Source organism: Salvia miltiorrhiza, chromosome 6, assembly GCF_028751815.1.
Source record: "Salvia miltiorrhiza cultivar Shanhuang (shh) chromosome 6, IMPLAD_Smil_shh, whole genome shotgun sequence".
Lineage (NCBI taxonomy): Eukaryota > Viridiplantae > Streptophyta > Magnoliopsida > Lamiales > Lamiaceae > Salvia > Salvia miltiorrhiza.
In genome coordinates, this window is record NC_080392.1 from 21,517,914 (window position 1) to 21,527,197 (window position 9,284).

A 9,284-nucleotide genomic window follows, 5' to 3' on the forward strand; every position below is an offset into this window, starting at 1 on the left:
CCACTGCGTGTAATACTAACTCCACCTCTTCCTGACTCTCTTCACAAATGATGGTGAATAGCTTCTTGCATTTATGCCCTATCTGATAAGGTTCATCGCAGTTGAAGCATAACTTCTTCTTCCTTCTAATCTCTATTTCCTCAGGAGTCAGCTTTCTAAAGTTAGATGTTTTAGGATCAGAAACACCCACTACAGTAGATCCCTTAGGTGTATTACTTTCCTGAGGTTTTTTCCAATTACTCTCCTGTACTTTACTGACTTGCTTTGGTCCCCTTCCCAAGGATAACAGTTGTAACTCCTGCCTCTTAGCCAACTTGATAGCTTGGCCTAAAGTTCTTGGGTTAAACATCTCCACCATGTTTAAGATCTCATCCTTCAAACCACTCAAATAACTCTTCACAAAATAATCCTCCCGTAAATTCCGATTATCTCCAACCATGAATACCTTAAGCTCCTCAAATTTCAGAGTATATGACATAACATCAGAGTCCTGCTTTAGTTTATTAAATTGTGCCACTAATTTCTTTTCTTCCAGATTAGTAAACCTTTCCACAACTAGACAACTAAATTCCTCCCAAGTAAGACCATCTAGTCCCTCCACATACTCCAAATACCACAAATCAACATTTCCTTCCATGTATAGTGCAGCAGTGAGAATTTTATCAACATCACTCAAAGGGTTGATGACAAAATATTTGTTGCACTGTCTGATCCATTGCATAGGATTTTCGCCTAAAAATTTGGGGAAATCTATCCTAGGCATGCGCGATTGAGAGCTACCAGAATTTTGAGAGTGAGATTTACCTTTACTATGCCCTGGCATCTCGCTCTCATGCCTTCGGTCATCATTCATGGTGTGCTTCCCTTTGGATTCTCTACGCATCTCCTCTAATTGCTCTTTGATCAACTTCATCATAGCTGATAGGTCACCCTTAACCGACGCAATATCAGTTTTTACTGAAGATAAATCCTCCTTCATCTCTCCAAGTTGACCTTCTACACGTTCAATTCTGCTTTCCATCTTCGATGGTTTTCGCGGCATGCGTGGTTTGAGTGGCTCTGAGTACCAATTGTCACGCTAGAACTCCCTAACCTCTGATCAATCGCCAATCCTAAACAAGCTCGACACAATCATGTTAAATTTATTGAAGAGTTGCCTGCAACAAAATCAATTTGAGTGCTCGTGTGCAAGTTACGACGAGACGAGACATTGAAGCTAAGAAAGGGAATGTTTATTGAAAAGTAATGAAACCAATTAGAGATTCAGCCAAAAACTGCCATTCCAATCTGCTATCCCACTATTTATAGTAAACTAACATACTCGCAACTAACTTTTCAACACGTGTCCCTTCTAGAGACTTCTCTCACAACCAATCTCTCATATCTCATTCGTGACAGCTACCCCCTTCATTTGTGAGCTAATCACCAAATCCCAATTCTGTGCGAGAGAGTGTCGGCTTGTCTTGTCGCTGGATATTTCAAAGTGAGAGAGTCGATAGGTCGAGAAAGGTGAGGCGGTGATCATGGTGGTGGCTGCTGCCCTCGACGACGTTGCGTCTTGAGACACGGGCGGCACCCTACACTGCGTGCGTGTGTGTGTCGAGAGAGGGCCGATGGTGGTTCCCGTAATGGCAGTGGCTTCACCAGAGGGAAACAACGGTGGCCGATTTTGGGAGAAAGAGAGAGGACAGATCTTGGAGTTAGAGAGAGAGAGAACTATCGTGTTTGACTTTGAGAGAGAGAGAGAGAGAGATGACTCAGGCGGAAATTGATGGGAAAATCAGAAAGGGAATAGAAGAGGGGAGCTTGAGAGGGACTTAGGTGGAAAGGCGGCCGATGGCAATGGTAGCAGGCGGCGGGTGAGGGGAGGAGAAATTAGGGTTTGGGAATGGGAGAGGTTACGAAAGATGATGAGGTTGGTTTTTTTTCTTTTCTTTTCTTTCTTAATATTTTTTCCACATGTTATAAATGTGCCACCGTGTCAATTTCGACTGCCACCGTGTCATTTTCAGCTCCGGCGTAAGAAAAAATCGGTCATTGGATAAATTCGAAACAAAAACAAAAAGTTATGTATTTAAAAGTAGAGTTTTTAAATTAGGGGCAAAAACCAATTCGGAGTAAACGTAATGGATTTACACGCAATTACCCCTTAATTATAAAGTTAGAATCCTTCTTCATTTATAATACAATCAACTATTTTCATTAAAACTCATGGCGCTTTCTTCTGAGATTATTTTTTGTGAATGGAATGAGCATGAATTAAATTTGAAACTAAGTTAGAATGGTTTAACAATTTTGTACTTCTTTTTAGAGGGGACAATCATGTATTACTGAACTAAAAAACAATTCTCTTTGAAATAATTTTTTTTTAAAAAAGAATCTTATATTGTTAGTCTCTATAATACTCCATTTTTTAAAATTATAATCTTATTATTATATTAGTACATAAGTTCACGAATTTTTACACTTATCATTTACTCCCTCCGTCCCAGCCCAATAGGCTCAGTTTCCTTTCTGGGACGTCCCACTCCAATAGGCCCAGTCTAAAATTGGAAATAATTAGGGGCTTTAATAAAAATCAATACTACTTAATTAAAGGGGATATACCCCTTAATCAACCCTAATCTACTTATTCAAGAAAACGCCTCTCCAGATTTTTCCCCTCTCTCTCTCTCCGGGAAACCTTCGCCCCTTCCCATTTCCGTCAATTTCTCCTTCCCCTTCGCCATTTCCGTCACCGCCGCCCCCCTTCTCTCTCTCTCAACGACGAGCAGCGGCGCCAAGGCACCAGAGCTCCGGCCATACAGATCCGCCGCCGCCTCAAGACTACAGCCCCTGCTGTGCCGCCGCCGCCTCTCCTTCGTCGGTGGACGGTTCGAAGCCCCTCTCTATCTCGACGGGCAACCTTCCCCTTCCCCTTCCCCTTTCCGTCAATTCCCCTTCTCCTTCGCCATTTCCGTCACCGCCGCCCCCTCCCCCTTCTCTCTCTCTCAACGACGAGCGGCGCCGCTTACTCTCCTTTGTCGGTGGACGGTTCGGAGCCCCCACCGCCGTTCTCCATCTCTGCCGTTCTTGATTTAGGGTTCTTCATTTGCAGATCTTGATTTAGGGTTCTTCATTCTCAGTTCTGAAAGTTGAAGAAGAATGAAATAAGGGAATTTTTGTTCTTGATTTTTGGAATTTTGTTTGATTGTTGCTGCATTTGATTGTTGCTGAATTTGTTCGTAAGAAAGGTGGAAAGCAGAAATGCCGGACATGGCGGAGATGAATTTTGTTTGATTGTTGCTGCATCACAATCCGATTTGTTTGCATTTGATTGTTTTTGCATTTGATTGTTGCTGAATTTGTTTAAGTGAACAAATGTGATTAAGAAAATAAGAGAACACTTAAAACATTAATTGTTGGTGGACCACATCATTTACCTACCAAAAAATGACTTTCTTAATCTCCGTGCCGAAAGCAACTGGGCCTATTGGCCTGGGACGGAGGGAGTATAAAATATGAGTTCAAACTAAACTAAAATTGGGACTCTTAAATTGGGACTCTTTTAAAAACTTGTTGCTTCTTTATTGGACCATAATTTTTGGGATACCGAGGGAATAATTGTTTAAGAGGGTGTCTGGCTAAGTTTATTTTAAAGAGCTTATAAGTTCTTGGGGATTATAAGATGTTTTAATGACTTATAAAATGTAGTTTCTTAAGATCTTATAAGTTGTCAGAGTGTTTGGATAATTGAGCTTATAAGTTAGAAAGAGATTTTTTTAGTTAGAGAGAGAAATTTTTTGTTAGATAGAGAAGATCGAAAAAATATGAAATTAGAATGATATATAATGGAAATAAAAAATCATAGTTGAGCTATTTTTGTAAAATGAGTTTTGCTTATATGAAAATGAGAAAATAAGTTGAGGTGGATGAACTTATTTTTTTGGAAGCTTATAAACTCTTAGGGGCATTTACTTTGCATGATTGATTATATGTAGGATTGAGTATGTTTATCCTCAAGTGTAGGATATCTCCAATCTCACCTTTTTCATATTATAAGAATCAAGTAAAATTAGTTTGAAGGATATAAATAACTAAAGACCTTGGGATATCACAAAGTTACAATCCATCAAAGTAAATAAGGGAATAGTTTTATTATTTTTATCTATCAAGCCTAATCATTTAAAGTAAACGTTCCTTTAGAATTTAATTTACAGCTTATAAATTCTTTAGAAATTTATTTTACCAAATATTTTGAAAAAGCTTATAAATTTATAAACAGCTTAGAGCATCCACAGTGGTGACTCGATAGGCCTTACTCATGTCACCACTGTATCGAGTAAGCCCACTGTGGCCGCTGCTTACTCGAGGCTTACTCAATTTTTCGAGTAAGCCTCGTTCTCCTTCAAGACAAGACAGGCACGTGTTTTACAAGCGCCATATTAAAAAAAATCGAATTTTTTTATTTCAGCGGCTCTTTAGCCGAGTTAAATTTCTTTTTTCTTTCATTTGATTTCAAACTTATCCCCCCCTCCATTCACACCTCCAATTTATTATCTCTTTCTCCTCCTTCATAAATGGCCGAATGGTTCGATGATACTTCGTCATCTTCGTCCGATGGAGTTGCGCAAAAAATCATTGATGACATCGTGGAGCGAAAAAAAATGATTGCTCAAATGTTCTCCCAACCGGAGCCAGAACGTGTTATTCATCACCGGTCTTACGTTTATCGTAATCGTGAGGCTGCCCATTTACGTCTTATGCAAGACTACTTCAACGAGAATTCGATATATGGGCCTATAATTTTCCGACGGTATTTTCGGATGCAGGATGAGCTATTCTTGCGCATCGTCGATGCTGTGCAAGGTGAATATGGTTATTTCCGGATGAGCCATGATGTTGCGGGCTGGAACTCTCTTGCGTGGCATGTCGAATATACACGCGGTGATCAAGGGGAGCCCACCTTGATCTTGGAGGCCTTTGCATCCCACGATTTGTAAATTTGGCATGCCTTCTTTGGTGTCGCCGGATCGAACAACGACATCAATGTTCTGAACCAGTCGCCTCTGTTCTCCGACGTGTTGGAAGGAACGTCAGTGCCGGTGATCTTTTAGCAATACTACCAGATGGGCTACTACTTGTGCGATGACATATATCCGGAGTGGCGTTGCTTCGTCAAGAGTCTACCGATGGCGACCAATCCAAAGGAGGCGAGGTTCAAGAAAATGCAAGAATCAGCACGAAAGGATGTCGAACGTGCTTTTGGAGTGCTTCAAGCTCGATGAGGAATCATTCGAAGTCCGGCACGGAGTTGGTATGTCGAGCATCGCAAGGACATCATGATGGCTTGCATCATTCTCCACAACATGATTGTGGAGAACGAAGGTGAAGGAGCTACCCACTGGAGAGATGACTACGCAGGACACGGGGCGTCTAGCAGTGACTTGGCGGAGAGTGCTGCTCGAGCAACACCGTCTTGCTTCGAGGAATACGTGCAAAGAGATGCAATTCTTCGAGATAGGCAGATACATGCTCAGCTCCAACATGATTTGATCGAGCTCGTTTGAGCACGTTTCGGATTTCTAGGGCCGGAATAGTTATTTTAGGATATATTTTTAAATTTTTAAGATTTATGTACTCCCTCCGTCCCATTATTCATGGCTCAAAACCTTTCGGTACGGATATTTAGGAGAGCTAAAGTAGTTGTAAAAGTAGTAGGGACCACAAGACTAAGGTATTTCTTTCAACTATTTTATTCCTTAACACTTTTGCTTAATAAGGTGCTTTATACAATAAAATAAATAAAAATAATTGAAAATTCAAACAAAAAAATGGGGCTGGAACAGAAATGAAAAAAAGGCTTCATTCCTAATCTTATCTCTCCAGGCTCCATTCCATCGTCCCCGGCGTCTGCTCTCACTCTCTGGCGTCTCCAGCGTCTGCTCTCCCTCTCCCTCTCATATTCTCCTTCCACAGTTTCCCCTCTCTTGCTCCGATTGACAGCAAAAACAAAAATCAAAACTCAAAACTTACAATTTTCCCCCAAAATCTGAAACAGAGCCGCAAAAGAGCCAACACCACCATTTTCCCCTCTCAAAAATCAAAACTCAAAACTTCAAAATCAATAGCAGCAAAAATCAAAAATCAAAAATTAAAATAGTAAGAGAGGGGAAAATGATGGAGGCGGTGGAGCGCGCAGGAGGCGGGAGGCCTGAGGGTGGTAGAGATGGCAGATCTCACGCGACGGTGGCTTTCCGGCCGTGCTATCGCCGGGAATCGAGGCCAGGGGCTGCAATTTGAAGGATCTAGGGTTTGGGGAGAAGGGGCGGCCGCGCTAACCCTTCCCTTTTCTGGGCATACACAACAATCCAAGCTATGGCTTCAGCCGCCGCCGCGAACCCGCTGGGAAAACAGTGGAGGAGAGGTGGAGGCGCGAGGCGGTGGATGGTGGAGGTGGAGGCAGATGATGCAGCGGAGGATGGAGGCAGAGGTAGAACACGCGGTGGACACGGCGGAGAATGGAGGTAGAGGATGTGGCGAACGCGGCGGAGGCGGAGACGGCGGCGGCGGCGATGGCCGACGACTGGTGGAGAGAGCAGATGAATCGAGAGGGAGAGATGAGAGAGCGGCTGAGAAGAGAGAGAATTGATGGGGTGAAAATCTAGGTAGAATTTAGGGTTTTATTTACCTATTGATTAAGTTGTTAATTAGTTCCCTAATTATGGCTCAAAAAGGAAACGAGCCAAGTAGCTTGGGACGGCCCAAAAAGGAATACGAGCCATGAATAATGGAACGGATGGAGTAATTTTTTAATGTAATTTTTAGGATTTTAAAATTAATGCAATTTAAATTTGAAGTAAATTGTGTTATTTAAATTTGTGCAATTAAATTTAAATAAAAAATACAAAAGTCAAAATTAAAAAGATCAAGTAAGAGAATGAGTCATCCCACTGTGGCCTCCTTACTCATAATGATCCCCCCCTTCTATCAAGTAAGCTCCTTACTCAACCACTGTGGATATTGTTATAGCTTATAAGCTCAGCCAAACACTCACACCTTCAATTTCAAATTTATTCAAATTTATTCATCATTTCATAAAGGGTAAATATCATATTAAACCTTGAACTATATACTCCCTCCGTCCCCAAAATAAGTTCCTCTTTGGGGACGGCACGGGTTTTAAGGAAAATGGTAAAATGTATTGATAGTGGAGAAAAATATGTTATAATTAGTATTGGGAGTGGTGAAAAGATGAAAAAAGTGTTATAATTAGTATTGGGAGTGATGAAAAAGTGAAAAGTAAGAATAAATAAAGTATTATTAGTGGTGGGGTAGTTGTCCAAAAATAGAAAGAAAGAAAGAGGAACTTATTTGGGGGACGTCCCAAAATGGAAAAAGAGGAACTTATTTCAGGGACGGAGGGATTATGTTTTATCAAAAATACCCTGAAACTTTCAAAATGCTCTCTAAACTCTCAAAGTATCAGAGTTTTATCAAATATATCCCGCATCTCTTTTCCGACCACCAGAAATATGACGTGGCTCGCCGAATGCCACAGTATAATTTAAAATCTATTTTTTTTTAATACATGTCATTTTTTATTCTCTTTTTTTAATCCATGTTATTCTTTTATAGAAATCCATCTTGAAAATTAAACTTACATACACTCTAATAAATAAAATGAATGAATAAATAAACTTAATCTGGCGAGGAGCCCTACTCGATCCAATTCCAATTCCACCATGTCTGATTCTCCCCAAGAAAACCAGCAGCACCGCGTGCCGCCGCGATTGATGAGCCTGAGCCAGAGGAAGCTCCTCCTCTTCTTCCTGAAATGCGTAATCATGGCAATCGTGATGTCCCTCTTCCTCTTCTTCCTAGGGTTCGCCGCCATCGTGCTCCTGCACTTCCTCTTCATGTCCAACACCTTCAGCCGCCGCTGCACCCGCCTCCTCCACCCCGCCCCCACCGAGGCGGATCCCGAGCTGGACTTCGAAGCGCTTCTCCCCGGCGTCGCGTATTGGCGAGTCGATATTGCCTCGTCGACTCGCCGTAGGCGTCGGACTGCGCGATTTGCTTGGATTAGCCTGAGTCGCCTTCTGCCTCTCTCTTCGTCCCAGTTCTCTCTCTAATTCCTCACTGGAAGCACACAATTGAAGGGAAAATGTCGAGCCCTAGCTCCTTCGTTTGAAATTGTCGGTCACCGCCCCGGGCTTGACGCCGCCGCGCCTCCCTTGGCCGGAGATCGCAGCACCGCCAAAGTCCTTCCTCTGCTCATAGATCGAGCCCTAGCCTTTCGATTCAGGTCAACATCGACTCTGCTCTCTCTTCTCTTCTGTTCTAGATTTCTGCCGCCGCTGCTGGAGTTTGCTCACAGCGCCGTCGCGCTTCCTCTGTTGGGGACCCTCGCCTCCCTTGCGGTTGTCGGAGGGCCCTCTGTAAGCCGAGGCTGCCGCCACTCTGGTCCGACGCTACGGCATCCTCTCCTGCCGACTCGCCGCATCCTCTGTGCCATCATCGACTACCTCTTTCTCCGTCGGTCTCGACGTCAAGGCAGCGGCAGTAGATGCCGCGTCTTTCTCGCCCCCTTTCAACTACACCCGATGAGCCCTAAATTAATTTCTAGGATGGATTAAAGAAAGAGAATAAAAAAATGACATGAATTAAAAAAACGATTTTAAATTACACTGTGGCATCCGGCGAGCCATATTATATTTATGGTGGTCGGAAAAGAGATGCGGGATATATTTGATAAAACTCTGATATTTTAAAAGTTTAGAGAACATTTTAAAAGTTTCAGAGTATTTTTGATAAAACGAATATAGTTCAAAGTTTAATACTCCCTCCGTCTAGGGTTGTAGACGAATCGAATCGAAGCGAATATCACTATATTCAATTTGTATTCATGAAATTATTCAAGATTCGAATCAATATTCGAATACCTTTCGAATTATAAATCTGATTCGTATTCGATTCGAATTAATATTCGAACTATTCGTATTTGTTCGAATATTCGATTCAATTCAAAATTTTATTAAAAATATGTAAAATAATATTCTAAACAATGTAAGATTCTATATTCAACCTAGAGACATGAAAGTGAAAGAAAGGCGGGCGCTTGCTCTTGAATTTAGGGCTTAGAGATATTAAGATTTAGTTTTAATCATTTTTGTTTTTTGTTTAATTCATTTAATTATAAGTTGTTAGCTTATCTATTTAATACTCCCTCCGTCCGCCAAAAGTGGACCATTTTTACTATATCGGGCGTCCGCAAAGAGTATACCACTTTCCTTTTATGGAAA